This window comes from Musca vetustissima, unplaced genomic scaffold (assembly GCF_032173495.1).
Source record: "Musca vetustissima isolate MV318-11 ecotype Yass unplaced genomic scaffold, APGP_CSIRO_Mvet_v1 utg16037, whole genome shotgun sequence".
NCBI lineage: Eukaryota > Metazoa > Arthropoda > Insecta > Diptera > Muscidae > Musca > Musca vetustissima.
In genome coordinates, this window is record NW_026884970.1 from 18735 (window position 1) to 42324 (window position 23590).

A 23590-nucleotide genomic window follows, 5' to 3' on the forward strand; every position below is an offset into this window, starting at 1 on the left:
TATTTTAAGGACCTACCATAACCGTGGATTTTTTAAAAAAATATTTTAAGGACCTACCATAAGCGTGGATTTTTTAAAAAAATATTTTAAGGACCTACCATAAGCGTGGATTTTTTAAAAAAATATTTTAAGGACCTACCATAAGCGTGGATTTTTTAAAAAAAATATTTTAAGGACCTACCATAAGCGTGGATTTTTTAAAAAAAATATTTTAAGGACCTACCATAAGCGTGGATTTTTTAAAAAAAAATATATTTAAGGACCATAAGCGTGGATTTTTTAAAAAAATATTTTAAGGACCTACCATAAGCGTGGATTTTTTAAAAAAATATTTTAAGGACCTACCATAAGCGTGGATTTTTTAAAAATATATTTTAAGGGCCTACCATAAGCGTGGATTTTTTAAAAAAATATTTTAAGGACCTACCATAACCGTGGATTTTTTAAAAAAATATTTTAAGGACCTACCATAACCGTGGATTTTTTAAAAAAATATTTTAAGGACCTACCATAAGCGTGGATTTTTTAAAAAAATATTTTAAGGACCTACCATAAGCGTGGATTTTTTAAAAAAATATTTTAAGGACCTACCATAAGCGTGGATTTTTTAAAAAAATATTTTAAGGACCTACCATAAGCGTGGATTTTTTAAAAAAATATTTTAAGGACCTACCATAAGCGTGGATTTTTAAAAAAAATATTTTAAGGACCTACCATAAGCGTGGATTTTTTAAAAAAATATTTTAAGGACCTACCATAAGCGTGGATTTTTTAAAAAAATATTTTAAGGACCTACCATAAGCGTGGACTTTTTAAAAAAATATTTTAAGGACCTACCATAAGCGTGGATTTTTTAAAAAAATATTTTAAGGACCTACCATAAGCGTGGATTTTTTAAAAAAATATTTTAAGGACCTACCATAAGCGTGGATTTTTTAAAAAAATATTTTAAGGACCTACCATAAGCGTGGATTTTTTAAAAAAATATTTTAAGGACCTACCATAAGCGTGGATTTTTTAAAAAAATATTTTAAGGACCTACCATAAGCGTGGATTTTTTAAAAAAATATTTTAAGGAACTACCATAAGCGTGGATTTTTTAAAAAAATATTTTAAGGACCTACCATAAGCGTGGATTTTTTAAAAAAATATTTTAAGGACCTACCATAAGCGTGGATTTTTTAAAAAAATATTTTAAGGACCTACCATAAGCGTGGATTTTTTAAAAAAATATTTTAAGGACCTACCATAAGCGTGGATTTTTTAAAAAAATATTTTAAGGACCTACCATAAGCGTGGATTTTTTAAAAAAATATTTTAAGGACCTACCATAAGCGTGGATTTTTCAAAAAAATATTTTAAGGACCTACCATAAGCGTGGATTTTTTAAAAAAATATTTTAAGGACCTACCATAAGCGTGGATTTTTTAAAAAAATATTTTAAGGACCTACCATAAGCGTGGATTTTTTAAAAAAATATTTTAAGGACCTACCATAAGCGTGGATTTTTTAAAAAAATATTTTAAGGACCTACCATAAGCGTGGATTTTTTAAAAAAATATTTTAAGGACCTACCATAAGCGTGGATTTTTTAAAAAAATATTTTAAGGACCTACCATAAGCGTGGATTTTTTAAAAAAATATTTTAAGGACCTACCATAAGCGTGGATTTTTTAAAAAAATATTTTAAGGACCTACCATAAGCGTGGATTTTTTAAAAAAATATTTTAAGGACCTACCATAAGCGTGGATTTTTTAAAAAAATATTTTAAGGACCTACCATAAGCGTGGATTTTTTAAAAAAATATTTTAAGGACCTACCATAAGCGTGGATTTTTTAAAAAAATATTTTAAGGACCTACCATAAGCGTGGATTTTTTAAAAAAATATTTTAAGGACCTACCATAAGCATGGATTTTTTAAAAATATATTTTAAGGACCTACCATAAGCGTGGATTTTTTAAAAATATATTTTAAGGACCTACCATAAGCGTGGATTTTTTAAAATATATATTTTAAGGACCTACCATAAGCGTGGATTTTTTAAAAATATATTTTAAGGACCTACCATAAGCGTGGATTTTTTAAAAAAATATTTTAAGGGCCTACCATAAGCGTGGATTTTTTAAAAAAATATTTTAAGGACCTACCATAAGCGTGGATTTTTTAAAAAAATATTTTAAGGACCTACCATAAGCGTGGATTTTTTAAAAAAATATTTTAAGGACCTACCATAAGCGTGGATTTTTAAAAAAAAATATTTAAAGGACCTACCATAAGCGTGGATTTTTAAAATAATATTTTCTGGACGATATACAGGTCCCACCCTATATTTATTTCTAAAAGAAGGTTTTAGTCGAATTTTCTTACCAAGTATTTGAAAATTGACTTGCGGGGTTCTAAGAGTTTAGAAGAGTTTGAAGGGTTTAGTCGCATTTTCCGACCAAATGGGCCGTCATGTGTGACTCCGGATTCTTGTTGAGCAAAAAAAAAAAAACTTATTTCCAGAAAATTTTCGAAAAAAGTCCATGTTTTGACATAGCCTTCATATAAAGGTCTCGCCCAATTTTCGATATTTTAAAGGTGTCAGCCGCATTTTCGCACATAAGTAACTGGAATTTGTTATTCCGGGCCTGACATACACTTATGCAGAATATTATCACATTTTGACATAGTCCCCAACTTATTTTCGGGTTTTTATAGGTTGTAGTCTCATTTTCTAACCAAAGAGCTGCCATTTGGCATTCCGGGTTCTTGGTGAGCGAAAAAAATATTTGCAGAACACTTTCAATATAAGTCCATGTTTTATATAGGGAACATACGAAAGTCCCGCCCCATTATCGATATTTTGAAGGTTTTAGCCACATTTTCCCACGGAAGTGGCTGTAATTTTTTCTGTTTTTTTTTTTTTTTTTTTGTGAGAGAAAAAACATCTTTTCTCGAAATTTTCGATATAAATCATGATTTAAACTCACACTCTACAAGACGCTGATACTACCCGCGCTGTTGTATGGATCTGAAGCATGGGTACTTGCACAAGCAGATGAGGCAGCTCTTGGAGTGTTTGAGAGACAAATTATCCGAAAGATCTATGGCCGATCTGCGTAGACGGTAAAATGAACAATAACAACAATGAATTTTTACATAGAGATCCCGACATTTAAGCACACCACATGGTGGAGGATATAAAAAGTTCGGCTTGTCCGAACTTTATAACTTAATGTTGTCAGGGTATTATAGCTTTGTGTCATCCCAAGAGTTTGCAACGTCGCGAAATATTAGTCCTAAACCCACCTTATAGTATTCCGATCGTTATATCTCGAATATCTGAATCGATCTAAACATATGTGTCCGTCCATCTGTACATTAGATTTTTTAAACGCCACGAAATTTTGCAAAGAGAAAGTTGTCTGACAAAAATTACAAAATTGACTTATAACTGTATTTTTTCACTCTAGACGCCACAATTAAAATCCGAACATTACAAAATTTCCATGGGGAAATCGCCTTGAACCGTGATACCACAAGACGAGATTTTTATCTCCTAATATTCTACAAAAATTTCGATCATAAGATTTTAGATAGGGCCCTGAAAGACAAGAAATTGATATTCGTATGGATTCTTCGTCCCTTTCCACCTTTACCCGATCCTTGCTCAGAAAACCTTACATCTATCATTTGGATCGATTGTAAATTATAAAGAACTATCTGGTTCATCTGAAATATTTACTGATCACGTTAATAATATTTATTGGTGGGAGACAGATCCGGATCCCAAAATGTTGAACCGGTCTTTAAGATAATAAAAGAAACCGATGCCAATCGATACAGGAATATTTTATTAGCATAATCCAATATGTGGTGTGGTAAATATTTCAGAGAAATCCGACAGTCCTACATAATGTCTTCCAAATTTATTATACCCTTCACCACACTACATAATGTCTTCCAAATTTATTATACCCTTCACCACACTGTGGTACAGGATATTATGTCTTTGTGCATATGTTTGTAACAGGCAAAAATAATCGAGATAGACCCATGGTTCCTTTTGAGAATATGCATAGAATCACTTTCTAAGTCGATTTATGCATGTCCGTCTGTCTGTCCGTCTGTACATGTTAAATTCTAAACAAAGTACAGGTCGCATTTATGATCCGAATTGGATGAAATTTGGCACAGCTCATTTGTTTGGCCCAAGGACGAACCCTATTGAAATTGGTAAAAATCGGTTCAGATTTAGATATAGCTCACATATATATTTTCGTCCGATTTAAGGTAAATGAGGCACCAAAGTCCCTAAATATCTTTCGATTTGCACGAAATTTGGTACACCCTACTAAACTAGGTCTAGAATGATGTGTGTCAAGTTTCGTGAAAATCGGTTCAGATTTAGATATAGCTCCCATATATAGTTTCGCCCGATTTTAGGTAACTGAGGTACCCAAGTCCCTTAATATCTTCCGATTTGCACGAAATTTGGTACAGCCTACTGAACTAGGTCTAGAATGATGTGTGCCAATTTTCGTGAAAATCGGTTCAGAGTTAGATATAGCTCCCATATATATTTTCGTCCGATTTTATGTAAATTGTGTGACAAAGTCCCTATATACCTTTCGATTTGCACGAAATTTGGTATAGCCTACTCAATAAGGTCTAGAATGATGTGTGCTAAATTTCGTGAAAATCGGTTCAGATTTAGATATAGCTCCCATATATATTCTCGTCCGATTTTAGGTAAATGGTGCACAAAAGTCCCTACATATCCTTCGATTTGCACGAAATTTGGCGCAGCGTACTGAATTAAGTCTAGAAAGAGGTGTGTTAAATTTCGTGAAAATCGGTTTAGATTTAGATATAGTTCCAATATATATTTTCGTCCAATTTTATGTAAATGGTGCACCAAAGTCTCTATATATCCTTCGATTTGCACGAAGTTTGGATTTATAAGTAAATGAAGAAGTCAAAATAGTGCCGAATGCTCAAAACATACTGATATAAGTGTAACCTAACATGTGACAAGTTTCGATGAAATCGGTTTAGATTTCGATATTTTGCTTTAAAATTATTTATATAATGTTGTCCCATTTTAAGAAGCAACTCTATATCTGACCAAAATTTAGTATAGGTTGCAGAATGACATGTTTAGTTTCATGTTAATGGTCCTTCAAAAATGCGACGTCTGTTACGATTCCATCTGTTGAATATACCCAAAGTGGTGAAGGGTATAATATAGTCGGTCCCGTCCGACTTTACTACTTTCCTTACTGGTTTATCTTGTCTTTTGGGCCCTATCAAAAATCTTTTGAGTGACAATTTTGTAGAAAAAAAATCCCGTATTGTGGTAATTTCTTCACGGTTCATGAAAATAGGAAATACGCCCAAGGAATCGGGATAGAGAGAGGATATGCTCTACAAAAAAATGTCCTCATTCCATTTGACTGAAGATATGTAATCTGAAAAATAATGACGGATTTGTCCTTCAAAGGTTTTTAACATCATAAGAAATTGTTCACCACAGACCCAGACCCAGCTCGATTTTGATATGGAAATCGAACAACTATTAATCGAGTTTTCATATGGATTCATCATCAATAGGGAATGCAAATTTTCGGCCGTGTGGAAAATCGTGAAGTTCCATAAAACATGCTGCTCCTCAAATTATATCCCTTCTACAATATCATAATTTTTATACGAAAATTCTTTATACATAATTGAACAATTAAAATGGCACTACCTTTTGTTTGCTCACCATAACCTGCAATGTATTTTTCTTTTCTTGAGATCACTGGGTGATAGAAAACTAATTGTTATTGAATAATGAAAGACATGCAGAGAGGTGTCAGCAAGTCATTAACGCTCGACACACTCGAAATTCTCTCACAAAGAAAAACAAATGAGTTGTTTTTTTTTCGTTCATTGACACTAATTGCAATTATCTATCAAACACCCCGAAGTGGTCAAAACAATGCCATATAATCCACAACCGAGTGATCCCCCAGAGGTGATTTGCCATTTCAACACATTCAGATCGGATGGCGGTTCTCTACAGACTGCACAGTTTTGTATGTAACATACATATGTGCGATCCAAACATGATTGTGTTGAATATTGACTGGGAATCATAAATGAGATTTCTCATGTCAAATTTATGTCAAGATTTTGACTAAAGCAGAAATGAAAATAAAAACAACAAAACAAACATAAGTGAACACTGCCACACTATACCATTTGACAGCGACCACTACCCAAAACGTGATGAAATTTATTTTCAAGAGGATTAAGCATATTTGGCAATGCTCAAGCGAACCGACTGACCAACCACCAGCAGCAATCATACCCGGCTCATTGTTCACAATTTCCATAGAATCGACAACAAAACGTTTTTCCAATGGCTTGGCCCATTGATAAATTTCCCCTTCTTGCTGTCAATCAATTCAAAACTAACTCGTAAAGCGTTCGTCAAGTGGACAATTCTCTAGTAGTTACAATAACAACAATGACAACAACTAACCAAAGTTGAGATCATTTGTTTGTGGCGCTTTTATTTTCAAATTAATGGCAAGCGAGTGAGTGATCGATTGAGTCCGCTATCGTTTCCCGCCCGCCTTTTGGGGAAGAAGGTGGTTCATGGGCTAGAGAATGGTGTGCTCTGGCGGTGCTAAACTGGTAACTGCTTCTATTTCAGTTGTCTGATGTCTGAAGTGAACAAATGTGACAAGGATACACCTCTATTCTGACAAAATACACCAACATTGATTGACATGCCTGGGTTAAACCCCGCTCAATGGAAATTTGTCTTTCTTTATGGCTGTTAACATGAAAGCGAATAAAACAAAATTGGACACGAATGCGAATGGCAGTAAATGCCAAGTGGCGCTTAGTTTATATGGAATGGATGTACTAGATACATATATTTGGAATTTAATATTGAATATTTCGTTTAAAATTTTTGTTCGACCGGGCAAATGTTACATTAGAAAAAAGTTATGTTCAATACAATATATATAAATATGGATTTGGCTTGCCTTATGAATTCACATCCATTCTAGGCGTACTTTGCACCATGTTAACTGTCATATGCCTTCGTTTATTAGCTTCGGAAACCACGATCCTTGCCGGATCAGGATCCTTAATTTTTTTTTAACTGGATTTTTAAATAATATTCCCTATTTTTAGGACTGTTTTAATCAACCGATTATGCTTAACATGTTATTGACACCGGGAACGCTTAAATTTTGAATTGGATTTTCAAATAATAAATCCGATTTTAATCAACCGATTAAACTTATATGCATATTATTGGAAAATGTCATTTCTTTGGAGACCTTATTTCAAAAGCTTTTGAAGGTCAACAAAATCCTGTCTTGTAGTATATAGATTATTTACTTAGCTGGCTTGTGGCAGAACGGTTGTTCCATAAGCTGAGCTTAAAAAAGATTTCCAAGCGCGTCGGAGACGTTGTTATGTACTTGATCTTTCCATTGGATTCGTGGCCTTCGCCTTCTGCGTAAATAATCACATGACTCGCTATCCAACGTAGTCGCTACAGCTCGATGTCGGAGAATATATGGTATAGCGCATAGTTCACTCGAGCTTGCCTTTCTTTTGAGTTGCTTACACAGACCATAGTAGCATCTGTTGGCCAACACTTTTCTCCTCCGGTTTTCAAGGGTGATGGTATATAAAATCTTTCACAACTTCAAAGCTGTAGTTTTCAAGTTCCACAGTTGGTCCGAGTCTACTGGACGTCTTGCGCGTTAATACCATCAGCTTGGTCTTCTCGCCCTTTACAGCCAGTCCCACTTTAGCAGACTCCTTCTCCATTCGTTCAAAGGTGGCTGTTACCGCTCGCAATGTTCGACCCATTATGTCGATGTCGTCGGCGTAGGCTAGTAACATGTACTGTTTGATCTACAAAGTGTCATTTCTGTTCACCCTTGCCTCTCGTATGACCTTTTCCAGCTCGATTTTAAAAAGGTCACACGACAAACTGTCACCTTGTCTGAATCCTCGTTTGTGCATATGTTTGTAACAGGCAAAAGGAATCGAGATAGACCCATGGTTCCTTTTGAGAATATGCATAGAATCTGAGTCGATTTATGCATGTCCGTCCGTCTGTCTGTCCATGTTAAATTGTAAACAAAGTATAGGTCGCATTTATGATCCGAATTGGATGAAATTTGTCACAGCCCATTGGTTTGGCCCAAGGACGAACCCTATTGAAATTGGAGAAAATCGGTACAGATTTAGATATAGCATAGCTTCCATATATAATTTTGACTTATTCGTGTTTATTGTACAGCAAATAATCAATGGGTGTTTGATTGAGATTAAATTGTAAACAGTGCAGCAACCGAATAGCGCGTGTCAAGTTTGCTTTAAATCGATTTACTAAATTTAGCATAGGTTGCAGGATGATATGTGTAGGGATTGGTGTTAGTCGGTTTAGATATAGATAAAAATCACATATTTAAGTTCACATAATTTCATGTCAAAGTTCCTTCAAAAAGGCGACGTCTTTTAGGATACATATGTAGAATATACCCAAAGTGGTGAAGGGTATCATATAGTCGGCCCAGTCCGACTTTACTACTTTCCTTACTGTTTTTTCATAGTAGGAGGAGCTTTCCGAGGTTGGGCAACTAACCCGACGCATCAACCCATTTTTTATAGGATGAACTCGCGGCACATATCAGCTCACTATTTCAACGGGTGATGAAAATAGCTACTCCAGGTGTCACCGAGTGGAGGTCAGTGTCCACAATTGAGATGAAAGAGGGACCAATATAAGCTTGTGCTTCGCCATGTTAAAGCCAATCAGAGCCGTTGCTTGGTATCTATCATCCCCTAAATTTTATCTGATTGCCCCCGAAACCAATAGAAGTCATCCTTGACCACAAATTTCATGGCGAAACAATATCAGAATATGTAGACATCTGTAAATATTGTCGTATAACTCCTGCATCCGAGTGGATGCAACAATATAATTGGTATAAATTTATTTTATGTTCAGTTATGCAGTCAAAATTTCATAAAAAAGTCGAGAACTTTATATGCCATGACATAGCCTCTTACTATGGTAATCAAACTTCAATATTATCAGTCGAAAAATCACATATATTTTCGGCTGATGCTGTTGTGGCTGTTTTGGCACCCTCAGCCCAGAAATTTACCAGGCCAGAACTCAATCAATCTTCACAAATTATGACAACCTACGCTATTCGGACGAACCTTTTTTTTTGCCTCAAACCCCATTACTCTTGATGACGACAGCGAAACCTGGAGTTGAAACGGCCATCTCTTCAATCGTATCGAGGAAACCGTTTCCTTTCGCCTTCCTTCACCCTTGACAGACGAGAAGGTTCTCCAAGAACTATCCGAAGACACTATTGAGGTTCGCAGTCTACCGATTGAAGGAAAAGGGATTCTTAAGGAATCCAAAATGCCAAATTACAGTCATTTCATTGGTAATACCTTCAAAATACCGAAAATGGATCAGGCCCTTCTTTATATGGTATCTATGTCCATGAAAATATGACTTTTATAGGGGGACATGTCAACACTTCACACTTCGATTAGAAAGTTAATTTAAAAGCTTTAAAATATCAAAAAATGGGACGGATCTGGTGACGATGTCAAAGTAATTGAAAATTTTCAGGAAATATAATTTTACGTGAAATGTAATAATACGGGAACCCGGAATGAAAAATTACAGACTCTTCGCTCGGGAAATTCGGTTAAAAAAATAAAAACTCCGAAAATGAGGTAGGCTTATATCAAAACATTATCGAAAATGTGGACAAAGATAATTTTTGCGACTCAGAAATGGGGACTAGTCGTAAGAAATTTTCTGCAAAGATATTTCTCACCGTACAAGAATCTGGAATGCCAAATGACAGTCTATTTGGTGGGAAAGCCTTCAAATGCCGAAAGTGGAGCGATACCGCTATTTGATTACTTATATCAAAGCATTTCAAAAACTTAAAAACGCCGAAAATGGTGCGGAACTTATATGAAGCTTTTCCAAATTACAACCAATTCCTTTGAAAAGCATACCCAAAATAAAGAATAACAGACGGTATCGTAAAATAGGGGCTACCCCGAAAATTTGGCCAATATTTATAATTTTTGATAGAGGATCCAAAAAGTCAATTTCCCCTTCAATACCGAATATAAAAATGGACCAATATACTTTTTATGTACATTTTCTACACAATGAAAATCCAAAATAACAAATTACATTATTGCAATTGAATTGAATACCCCGAAAATTTGCTCAATATTTATAATTTTTGATAGAGAATACAGAAAGGCTATTCTCCCCTCAATGCTGATTATTGAGGGGAGATATACCAAATCATGGATTTCTTTGGTTATCTTTGAAATTCAAATCTTCCCACCAAAAACTTTAAATACAGGCCAAGTCCCCAACCCAAACTTTAGTTTTTTGGATGCTCATCGGGTAGAAAATCTCTCCCCCAAATATGATCAGACACCTTTTGGTATAGGTTCCATTTGACGGTAATCCTACTGTTTAGTATTCTGAGGATTTCATAACCTTCAGATTTCATTTTTCAAGCGGTAAGTTCAAGGTCCTAGCCCAACGGGAATGTCTGTAAATTGATATTTCGTTTCTCCTGAAGCCAAGATCGATTTCAGATATATAGAATGTTCATGGTGCTAGTTATAAAAAAATCGTCTCGGCCGAACTTAATGGCGTTCTAACTTGTTAAATATACATTTGTTTCCCTTGTCAATCTAATGCATCCACAAGTAAAACCCATCTGTAACAAAATATATCAGGCGACAACGTTTTGCCAAAGAAAACAACAACAATACAAATAAATATGTAGTCAAAATGAGTGAAGACAACAAATGTTGCATGTAAACTGGACATTTGTAACCAATTTCCTATTTTATTTTAATGACCAACACGATGTGTCATCGACAACAAGTCCAATTTCAAGTTCGGTTAATTTTAACCAATCAACAGACCACCGACGACACATTACAAACAAAATAAAAGAAAAAAACAATATTCAAACAAATTTGTTACTTCCGTATACGAGTACAACTCAAAAACCAACAACAATCGCAGATGCCGCAGATGTATGAAATCGTATCGGCAAAATATCATCGTCAGTTCATATCGGAAATGCCAGAAACATTAAAGAATCGCACACAAACACACACTATAAGTGTAAGTTATAATGGGGTTTGAACTGGAAGACATTTTAAATGTGGCGGCAATGGCCGCTGCCACAAAAATAAATATATTATCAGAATATTGGCAAGCAAATAAAATAGAATAAATGTAACGAAGGACCACATCATATAATGTGGTATAAGGAGAATATGTTATACCCTATTAAATTTGAGGGTGGCCTCTTGTATCCTTAAATTCTCATCATATACAGAGTTTTTGAGAACCTCGTCACCGCTTACTATTTCTACATTTATCTATTTTTTAGGTTATGATCGGTTAATATATATGGCTCGGACATTTATATTTGCCACCACTGAAGGTGGGAAAGATGAAGAAAGAGAGAAAGAACAGTGAAGGAGATTATATCTATCTATATTAATAAAATAATAAATTGGTTGACTCAATGATTCATCTGAGCCTAGACCAAACGGCTGAAGCTAGAATCTTAAAATTTAACTGTGAAGGCCACTCTTAGTCCGAAGGTGTCAGATAAGGCTGGGTTTTTGGAAATTCTTACTAGAATGGCAGGAAAGGTGCCGTAAAACGTATAAAATATGGTACCATTTATATTTGGCGAACCGGTGCTAGAATTTAGATTGAGGATCACTGATGGAGTGGAGTAGATTGGGTTTTTTGAAATTCGTACTAGAACGGTACGAAAAATACTAAATATGGTACCATTTGTATTTGGCGAACCGGTGCTAGAATTTAGATTGAGGATCACTGATGGAGTGGAGTAGATTGGGTTTTTTGAAATTCGTACTAGAACGGTACGAAAAGTACTAAATATTTTGCGAAATTCATACTTATATGGAATGGCACTAAGTTGGACAAAATTGGGTACAATTTGAATTTTGGGTGGACTGATAGAGCTGGAATCGTGAAATTTGTAATTTGGATCACTGTTAGGGTGTAGGATTGGGATATTTAGGAAGTTTTGGAAATTTATACTAATATGTACTAAAGGGTACGGAATTTGGTACAATTTCTATTTGGGAATTAAGATTACTGTTGGAGTGTAGTATTGGGGTAGGTATGTGGACTAAATGATGTACTGATCGTGCTGGAATTCCAATATTTGAAAATAATATATGGAAATATTAGTTTGCGGAAAAACAAATCCATTATTTTTTCGGCAGATGGCTGTACTGATAGATTTCTCGTAAAGTATCGATCCAACAATTTCAGATTTATGCTTGTTGGAAGGGTGACATTTCGCAGTAAAAAACAGTAAGGAAAATGGTAAAGTCGGACGGGGCCAACTATATGATACCCTTCACCACTATGGGTATATTTAACAGGACTATTAACATGAAATTGGATGAAATAAAATATGTGATATTTATCTAAATGTGAATCTACCTAGATCTATCCATAAACATGTATTTCGTTTGTTACAATGAGACAAAAGTATGTAAATCGACTTTAAACAAATATAAATAGATCATCCGTTGGGCTATGTCTGTATTTCTAGAAAACGCAACTACGTAACTCTATGCTCAATTTTGTACGTTGTGCAAAATTTCATGTCAACCTGGCAAACATGAGGAGTTTGATGCACCATTTACTTAAAATCGGGCGAAAATATATATGGAAGCTATATCCAACTATGAAGCGATTTCAACGAAACTTGTCACAGGTTAGGTTATACTACATTCATTACGTTTTGTTCCTATCAGCCTATTAGTTCCTTGGTGCGTCAATTACTTAAAATCAATCTATAATATATAAGGGAGCTATATCTAAATCTCAAACGATTTTTACGAAACTTTGCTCACAACATTCTGGACTAAATTCGGTACGCTATGCCAAATTTCGTGCAAATCAAAGGATATATAGGGACTTTGGTGCACCATTTACATGAAATCGGAAGGAACTATATATTGAAGCTATATCTAAATCTGGACCGATTTTCTCGAAACTTGGCAGACATCACTCTAGGCTCAATTCAGTACGTTATGGCAAATTTCGTGCAAATCGAAGGATATATGGGACTTTGGTGCACCATTTACAGGAAATCGGACGGAGCTATATCTAAATGTGAACTGATTTTCTCGAAACTTGGCAGACATCACTCTAGGTTCAATTCAGTATGTTACGCCAAATTTCGTGCAAATCGAAGGATATATATGGACTTTGATGCATCATTTACATGAAATCTATTATGGGAGCTATATCTAAATCTGAACCGATTTTCACGAAACTTGGCAGACATCATTCTAGACTCAATTCAGTACGTTATACCAAATTTTGTACAAATCGACAGATATATAGGGTTTTTGATGCACCATTTACCTTAAATCGGACGAAAATATGTATGGGAGCTATATCTAAATCTGAACCGATTTTTGCCAATTTCAATAGGGTTCGTCCTTGGGCCAAACAATTGAGCTGTGCCAAATTTCATCCAAATCGGATTATAAATGCGACGGACGGACATGCATAAATCGACTCAGAAAGTGATTCTGTGCATATTCTCAAAAGGAACTATGGATATATCTTTTCCTTTTGCCTGTTACAAACATATGCACAAAGACATAATACCCTGTACCACAGTGTGGTGAAGGGTATACAAAAGATTTAGCTGTTTTTTTTTTTTTTGTGCATTCAGTTGTGAGTTACAGGGTGTTAAAAATGAAAGTAAGGACAACGCTAGGCCACACACATCTACAGTGACTCGCCAGAAACTTCGGGAGCTTGGTTGGGAAGTTTTAATGCTTGGTTGGGAAGTTTTAATCCGGACTTGGCACCAAGCGATTATCATATTTTTCTTGCATTGCAAATTTTTTTTAATTATATAAAATCGGTGTTTAGGGAAGATTGTGAAAATCGACTACAAGAGATTTTTTGCAAATAGAGAGCAGGACTTATACGAGAGAGGCATTAGGAAGTTACCTTTAAAGTGGCAACAAATCATACAACAAAACGGTACATATTTGGTCCAAATCGGACATTCCGAAGCATGTTAAATAAAGTCCTATATTTCATATAAAAATAATGGATTTCTTTTTCCCCAACCTAATATAACGTTACCTCTCGATTATCGGTATTTCGGTACTTTTTGTAGAACTTTTTTTCCACATATGTCCATGCTATAAAATTGCCCACAAATAAAGACCCAGGTCCATTTCATGTTTTTTTCATGAGAGGTGCATTTTCTCACCGAAGGAGCAGCTAATTGTCATATCGTATTCTTTGAAGGGTGAAAAATATTTTTTATGTATCCCAACATGCAAATTTCTGTCTCTTTTATGGAACATTTACCAAATGAAATGGCTGTAATTTCTTATTTCAGGTTCTTGGGGGGTAGTTTGACCCTAAACCCCATATATAGGTCACGCCACCTTTTAGGTATTTTCCCAGTCGAGTTTTCGTACCGAAGACGAGGTAATTTGTTGTTTCGAATTCCTGAAGATCTATATTAACAGACATTGTTATACCCTTCACTACACTGTGGTACAGGGTATTATGTCGTTGTGCATATATTTGTAACAGGCAAAAATATATGCATAGAATCACTTTTTAATTTGATTTATGCATGTCCGTCCTACTGGCCGTCTGTCCATGTTAAATTGTAAACAAAGTACAGGTCGCATTTTGATTCGAATTGGGTGAAATTTGGCACAGCTCATTTATTTGGCCCACAGACGAACCGTGTTGAAATTGGGAAAAATCGGTTCAGATTTAGATATAGCTCCCATATACAATTTCGTCCGATTTAAGGTAAATGGGGCACCAATGTCCCTATATATCCTTCGATTTGCACGAAAATTGGCACATCGTATTGAATTAAGTCTGGAATGATGTGTGCTAAGTTTCGTGGAAATCGGTTCAGATTTAGATATAGCTCCTATATATTTTCGTCCGATAAATGACAAATCAAATCCCTATATACCATTTGATTTGCGCAAAATTTGGCATAGCGAACTAACATAAGTCTAGAATTATATGACTAGAATGATCGCGTTTTTTTTTTGTTTTTTGTAATGCAGGTGCAGATATAGCTTCCACATATAATTCGAACGGATGTCGGATTGATATTACCGAATAGTGTGTATCCAGTCTGCTATAAATCGATTTACACAAATGTATCACATTGAAATTTAGCATAGGTTGCAGAAACGCATGTGTATGGATTGATGTTAGTAGGTTCATTTAGCCTAGTTTTCGCACCGAATCTGCAGCAATTTGGCACTTCGGTTCTTAATGAGTGAAAAAAACATTGTCGAATCCAGCAAAATATGTTAATTTTTTACCACCTTATCAAGTTCCAAACTTCTTTTTGGACATTTTTATGATCCTTGGGATATTTACTAACCGAAGTGGTATTAAACTAGCATTCCGAGTACTCGGTGGGTATAAAACTTCTTTCAAAATGAGAATTCCGGGTTCGTGAAGAAAAAACAACATATTTGCAAAGAATTATCAATATGGATCTATGTTTTGACCTACCTCCCTTATAGAGGTTCCGCAACAACGGAAGGTTTTAGTCGGATTTCCCAGCCAAGGAAGCAGTAAATTAGCATTTCGAGATATATTCTTACATACATTTTTTAATTTCGAGTTATATTAACACAAAATTATCAATATTGATTCAGGCTATAAACGCTTTCTTATTAAAAGTTCCCCTATTTAGTTATGTAGAAGCTCATAGCCGAACTTTTCAACATAACCCCTGTATGAGGATCTTCGACCGTTTTAGGTATTTTGAATGGTGATTTCATGTTCGGCATAACCCAAAAAAAAATATTTTTTCCTTTTTTATTAAGGGATCGATTTTCTGATTAAATCTTGGCCGAAGTACTTTTAGCTGTCATAGAAGTTCCTGCAACTTGTGCAACGGAGCTTACGTGTAATACTTTACCGATTTTCTTATCCTTTGTTTACAGAATATTGTTTCTTGAAGGACCCCTTGTTCCCATAATATAACCATGGCAATTAATGGCCCTACAAATATCGAACAAAAAAATTCAAAAGCGTTTCTATCACTTGCATAATAATTTCAAAACTTATTACCACATCGAAATTATCATAATCCGTAGTCATCTAAATCATAACAAAACATGAGTCATTTTTTTCTATTCTCAAAAAGATCCAAGTCCAAATATTAGGACAATTTGAATATTTAAATTTTTTTGTCACAAAAGCAAAATGTCATAGCTCACAACATGTGATATATGTTATAGATTCTTCCCGACTAACTTAACATAACACCCACGCGGATGCAGGGCTTTTTGCTGGGCCTATTTGAAACAAAAATGGATGGTGTTCCTTTTTTCTCCTGATGGAACATTGATATTGACTTTATTGTTGTTGTTATCTTGTGGTAGTGGAGTGTTGTTGTTTTTGTTTTGCCACTGTGGCGGTCGTATGTTGACGTTAACGGCGTCAATGTCTGGAAATGAGAATTGCCTGAAAAAAAAACAAAATAAACAAATGCATCCAAAGTTATGGACACAAGAACAATGGGAGCAGCAGCAACAACAACGAGGAAACCCCCTTCGATACTTAAACATTTAACTAAGTAAAGCCCTTCTTAGCCAAGCGAAGGAATCATAAAAAAATAATTTTAGAAAAAAAATTTGGCACAGTGATACTAAATGTAAATTAGAAATCAAATCGGGAAGCCATTGTTTTTTAAATATATTTTTTGTTCAAGGTTTGCAGAGTTATAAATGTCCTGGAGTTTTTTTTTAAATATTTCTTCAAGGTCTATCGGAGACGTGCATTTTTTTATACTTACTTACTTAGCTGGCTTGTTACAGAACGGTTGTTCCATAAGCCGAGCTTAAAAAAGATTTCCAAGCGCTTCGGTCTTGTGCGCAAGTCCACCAATTTGGAAGACCACGTTCCAAGATGTTGTTTTCTACTTGGTCTTTCCATCTAATTCGTGGCCTTCCCCTTCTACGGGAACCATCAGTAGGCTCATTTTTATATGCCTTTTGAGCTGGGACATCTTCATTCATCCGCACAACATGGCCTAGCCACCGTAGTCGCTGCAGCTCAATACGACTGACTATGTCGATGTCCGCGTATAAATTGTAGAGCTCGTGGTTCATTCGACGCCGATATTCACCGTCGACGCAGATCGGCCCGTAGATCTTTCGGAGAATTTTTCTCTCAAACACCCCAAGCGCTGCCTCATCTGCTTGCGCAAGTACCCATGCTTCTGATCCATATAATAGCACGGGTAGTATCAGCGTCTTGTAAAGTGTGAGTTTGGTCTGGCGAGAGGTGGCCTTGTTTCTAAACTGCTTACTTAGACCATAGTAGCATCTGTTGGCCATCACAATCCTTCTCCGAATTTCAAAACTGATATTATTCGTTTTATTTATGGCGGTACCAAGGTATATAAAGTCTTTAACTACCTCGAAGCTGTAGTTCTCAAGTTCCACAGTTGGTCCGAGTCTACTGGACGTCTTGCGCGTTGATACCATCAACTTGGTCTTCTCGCCGTTTACTGCCAGACCTACCTTGGCAGACTCCTTTTCAATTTGTTCAAAGGTGGCTGTTACCGCTCGCAATGTTCGACCTATTATATCGATGTCATCGGCGTAGGCGAGTAACTGATGTTGTTTGGTGTACAGAGTGCCATTTCTGTTCACCTTTGCGTCTCGTATGACATTTTCCAGTAGGATGTTAAAAAGATCACACGACAAACTGTCACCTTGTCTGAATCCTCGTTCGGTATTGAAGGGCTCCGATAGGTCCTTTCCTACTTTAACGGCTGACCTTGTGCCACTTAAAGTTATCCTGCATAGCCGTATTAATTTTGCAGGAATGCCGAACGCAGACATGGCTTTAAACACCTCTGAACGGATAGGGCTGTCGAATGGGGCTTTATAGTCGACAAATAGGTGGTATGTGTCGATGTGTTTTTCGTGGGTCTTTTCCAGGATTTGGCGCAGAGTGAAAATCTGGTCAATGGTGGATTTGCCAGGTCTGAAGCCGCATTGGTATGGTCCGATGATGTCATTGACCATTGGCTTCAATCGTTCACACAGCACACTGGATAGCACTTTATATGCGATGGGAAGGAGACTTATTCCTCTATAGTTGGCACATATCGTCTTGTCTCCTTTTTTGTGCACGGGACACAGGATGCTGAGGTTCCAATCATTGGGCATGCATTCATCTAGCCAAATTGTGTTAATCAGCTGGTGCATGCTCCTGACCAGCATCTGGCCACCAGTCTTGAATAGTTCGGCTGGTAACCCATCGGCTCCTGCTGCTTTGTTGTTCTTGAGCCGATTAATTGCTTTTATGACCTCATCTTGGCTAGGTGGTATACACTCTACACCATCATCTCTTATTGGTTCTGGGGTATCTTCTTCATCGCCACTATTTGATACTAGTAGCTTTTCGAAATGCTCCTTCCAGATCCTCAACACGCTGTCTGTATCTGTCACCAGGTTTCCTTCTTCATCTCTACAGGAGGATGTGCCTGCACCAAAGCCTTCGGTTTGGTGTTTTACTCGTTGGTAAAATTTCCGTACATCTCGATTTCCGAACTTCATTCTGACTCCTGACATCTCGATTTGCTCACGCTCACGTTTTTCTTGTTCTTTCTTCTTTTTTCTGAAAACACGTTTCTCCTCTCTCCTTTTCTCCCGATAATTCTCCATCACGTTACGTGTTGCTACTGTTTGCAGGGTTGCCCTATACGCTGCGTTTTTCACATCAGTAGCATTACGACACTCCTGATCGTACCATGGGTTTCTTGGTGGTGGTTTTTGGTACCCAATTGTTCTTTTTGCTGCAGTTTGTAGGGAGTGGGCAATTCTTTGCCATTGTGCTTCTATACTATTATCGGGACAAGAAGTGCTTTCTTCAAGCAGATGGGTAAGTTGAGCGGAGTAGGCCTCGGCTACCTGTTGTGTTTGCAGCTTTTCGACGTCGAGTTTCCGTGTTGTATTAGATCGCACCTTTGCTGCAACATTAAGACGGGTGCGTACCTTGGCTGCCACAAGGTAATGGTCCGAATCGATATTCGCTCCTCGGATCGATCGGACGTCTAAAACACTGGATGAATGCCTTCCGTCTATCACAACATGATCAATTTGATTTCTCGTTACTTGATCAGGAGAACGCCAGGTGGCCTTATGTATATCGAGATGCTTGAATCTGGTGCTGCTAACTACCATGTTTTTTGCTGTCGCGAAGTCAATCAACCTCATGCCGTTGTCGGATGTTTCTTCATGAAGGCTGAATTTTCCGACGGTGGGGCCAAAGATATTTTCCCTTCCGATTTTTGCATTAAAATCTCCTAGCAGAATTTTAATGTCGTGGCCAGGGCAACGGTCATAAGCTGTTTCTAGGCGCTCGTAAAATATGTCTTTGGTCTGTTCATCTTTTTCTTCGGTCGGAGCATGGGCGCAAATTAGACTGATGTAAAAGAACTTCGCTTTTATACGAATTATAGCAATTCGCTCATCTACTGGAGTGAATCTGGAGACAAGGTCTTTTATTCTCCTGTTAACCATAAATCCGCAGCCAAATTCATGTCTCGTTTCATGGCAGCTATAATACAGGGCGTAATCGTCTGATTTACTTACGCCTGTCCCTTTCCATCGCATTTCCTGTAAGGCAATAATATCGGCTTTGTACTTCTTGAGTATATCCGCCAAAGCGAACACTGCCCCTGTTCTGTACAACGTGCGCACATTCCAAGTGCAGATTCGCAGATCGTGGTCCTTTATACGTTTGCGGGGGTCGTCAACATTAGGGGGGTATGGTTTTCTTTTTCTTTGCTTTTTCATAGTAGGTTGGGTTTTCCGAGAGTGGGCAACTAACCCGACGCCTCAACCCATTTTTTATAGTTCTTATGGGTGAACTCGCGGCACATGTTAGCTCACTATTTCATCGGGTGATGAGAATAGCTCCCCAGGTGGCACCGCGGGGAGGTCAGTGTCCACAATTGAGATGAAAGAGGGACCAAGATGAGCCTGGGCTTCGCCATGTTAAAGCCATTCAGAGCCGTTGCTTGGTATCTATCATCCCCTACGCCACCCATATAAAATACCTTTTAAAAACTATCAATGGTGTAGGTTTTTTAAAAATAATTTTTTGAATGTCTATAAAAGACGTGGATTTTTTAAAAGTATTTATTTATTAATATCATTATTTATTTTTTTAAAGACGATTTTTTAAATTTTTTTGAACCACTGTCATTACCAATAATGGATCATATAGACCCGGCTAAAATTTACAAATATTCATGAATGCATCCGAACACATGTATCCCACTCATGTGTAGTTGCAATATGGGGCTACATCACCACAGCCCTATGAACAGTTTCGAATGAGTCATGCATCAACGCCACACCACACCGAAGGAACAAAAACCTGGTAAAGGCGCTTGATACGGAATCGAAGAACTATCACAATAAAAAGCTTCAGCAACAACAACAACAACGAACATATGGAAACAAAATGATATTCATGCACCACATAAAAGGGTAAACACTCCATCTAAAACCCATACAACAATCTCATCGTAGTGTCGGGATAAAGGATAGTCAACACTGAAATCCAACAACAACAATCGGAGGTTGCCCATAAAACAAAAAATGTCTTGTCTTATCGCCTGCTTGAGTTACTTAAGGCCAATGAAGGATTGGCTGACTTGAAGTGTGGTCGATGGTCTCTGGTCATCTGTTGCGAAGAGAGTTCGCCACAACGACTGGCGCTGATAGACATATGGATGGACGGACGGACGGACAGTCAGACAAACATTAATGGTAGTGGCAATGATGGAAATGGTGAAGCAGAAATTTTGAAGTGTTTACGAATAGAATAAAGGATTTTTTTGTGAATAACGACAAACGAAACGTTCAAAAATGCAAAAACGTCTAAATGGGTTGGAACCGTCTTTGTGGTGTTGTTGTTTCTTCTTTTTTATATTCTTCGGTGTTTAATTGTCTCGTGTGATGGGCTCATGTGCCAGCTAGATGATAGCTACTACAACAATGTTTAAAGGAAGTAAAGAATTTTGTGGGGGAGTTTAAGAAGGGAGGTTAATTAATCTCAAAAAAATAAAATATTTTTGAGGATCCACCAAAGGCGTGGATTTTTAAAAAAATATTTTTTAAGCAACCACCAAAAGCGTGGATTTAAAAAAAAATATTTTTTTAAGCAACCACCAAAAGCGTGGATTTAAAAAAAAAATATTTTTTTAGACAACCACCAAAGGCGTGGATTTTTAAAAAATATTTTTTACACAACCACCAAAGGCGTGGATTTTTAAAAAATATTTTTTTAGGCAACCACCAAAGGCGTGGATTTTTAAAAAAATATTTTTTTAGACAACCACCAAAGGCGTGGATTTTTAAAAAATATTTTTTTAGACAACCACCAAAGGCGTGGATTTTTAAAAAATATTTTTTTAGACAACCACCAAATGCGTGGATTTTTAAAAAATATTTTTTTAGACAACCACCAAAGGCGTGGATTTTTAAAAAATATTTTTTTAGACAACCACCAAAGGCGTGGATTTTTAAAAAATATTTTTTTAGACAACCACCAAAGGCGTGGATTTTTAAAAAATATTTTTTTAGACAACCACCAAATGCGTGGATTTTTAAAAAATATTTTTTTAGACAACCACCAAATGCGTGGATTTTTAAAAAATATTTTTTTAGACAACCACCAAAGGCGTGGATTTTTAAAAAATATTTTTTTTAAGGATTGGATTGTTTTAATATTTATACTCTTCACTACACTGTGGTACAGGCTATTATGTCTTTGTGCATATGTTTGTAACAGGCAAAAGGAATCGAGATAGACCCTTGGTTCCTTGGTTCCGTCTGTCCGCCTGTTGATGTTAATTTGTAAAGAAAGTACAGGTCGCATTTATGATCCGATTTGGATGAAATTAGGCACAGCTCATTTGTTAGAACCAAGGACGAACCCTGTGGGAAAAATCGGTTCAGATTTAGATATCTCCCATATATTTTTTCGTCCGATTTAATGTAAATAGTGCACCAAAAATCGTATATATGTTTCGATTTGCACAACGATGTGTGTTATGTTTCGTGAAAATCGGTTCAGATTTAGATATAGCTCCCATATATATTTTCGCCAAATTTAATGTAAATGGTGCACCAAAGATCTTATATATTTTTCGATTTGCAAGAAATTTGGCATTTCGCACTGAATTGAGTCTACAATGATGTGTGTTAAGTTTCGTGCAGATCCGTTTAGGTTTAAATATAGCTCCCATATGTATTTTCGTCCGATTAACTCGAAATTTTGCACAACGTATCAAATTGAGACTTTTTATTGAAATTCATGCAGATGCAGCCATAGCTTCCATATGTATTTCGAACGGGTATGTGATTTAGATTAAATTTTTAACAGTGCGGCGTACTGAATAGCGTGTATCAATATTGCTATAAATCGTTTCCATAAATTTGTCCCATGGTACGCAGACAACTCTAAATCTGCCCGAATGAAATTTTATTTATCATATGTTCCCTCGAGGCAACATTGACATACAATTGTAAGGATATATATGAACAATATACCCAAAGTGGTGAAGGATATTATATAGTCGGCCCGTCCGACTTTTGAAATTTCCTTACTGGTTTAAATACATTCTAAAATGTAGATGACCACACTTATCATACCTCCTATCCCTTAGTGGAAAAGGATCATTTTTATGTAAACACACAACCGTCGTGTATCCGAACAAATAGTAAATACAAAAAACCCAAACACTATCATTGTCGGTCTGTGGTATGTGCCCCCTGTTAAGGTACACTCAGTCATCGTAAATGATGAAGTTCAAGTCAACATTCCAGCATGCATTTATCCAGCCATCCATCCAACTATTCCGTCCATACCTACGTGCAACATTTTCGTCATTCATTTTGTAGATACATATTTAGTTTTTTTTTATTGGCTTTGTTGTAATAGTTCTGTTGGTAGTGGCTATCGTTGTGGTGCTGTCTCTTAAATTGTTGATAGAGCCTGTCTTCTGTAAAAGGTACGATGATGTAAACAAACAAAAAGGTAACTATCGTAGGATTTATCAACTGCCAGACATAGCTAAAATTATTGGTTCATTCATGGGTTCATCTAGTCAGTCTGTCCGTCCGTCTGTCTGCTTCTTTTTTCTACACCCTTCGCGTGCCAATACCGCCGTCATCAAGACAAAATTGTAACTGAAGCTGAAATTAAAGACCAAGGTAAATAAGACAAGCGCACTTACATCACTCACTCACTCCAAGTCGCATTCAGATCCACAGCAGTCAGTCATTGAGTCAATAAGTCATTTAGGCATTCAGTCATGACCATGTTTAGTTGTGGCTTAAAAGATAACATTTTTTTTGTTTTGTTTTGTTCGTTAAACATGGTCAACGTAAAAATTAACAAAATGCG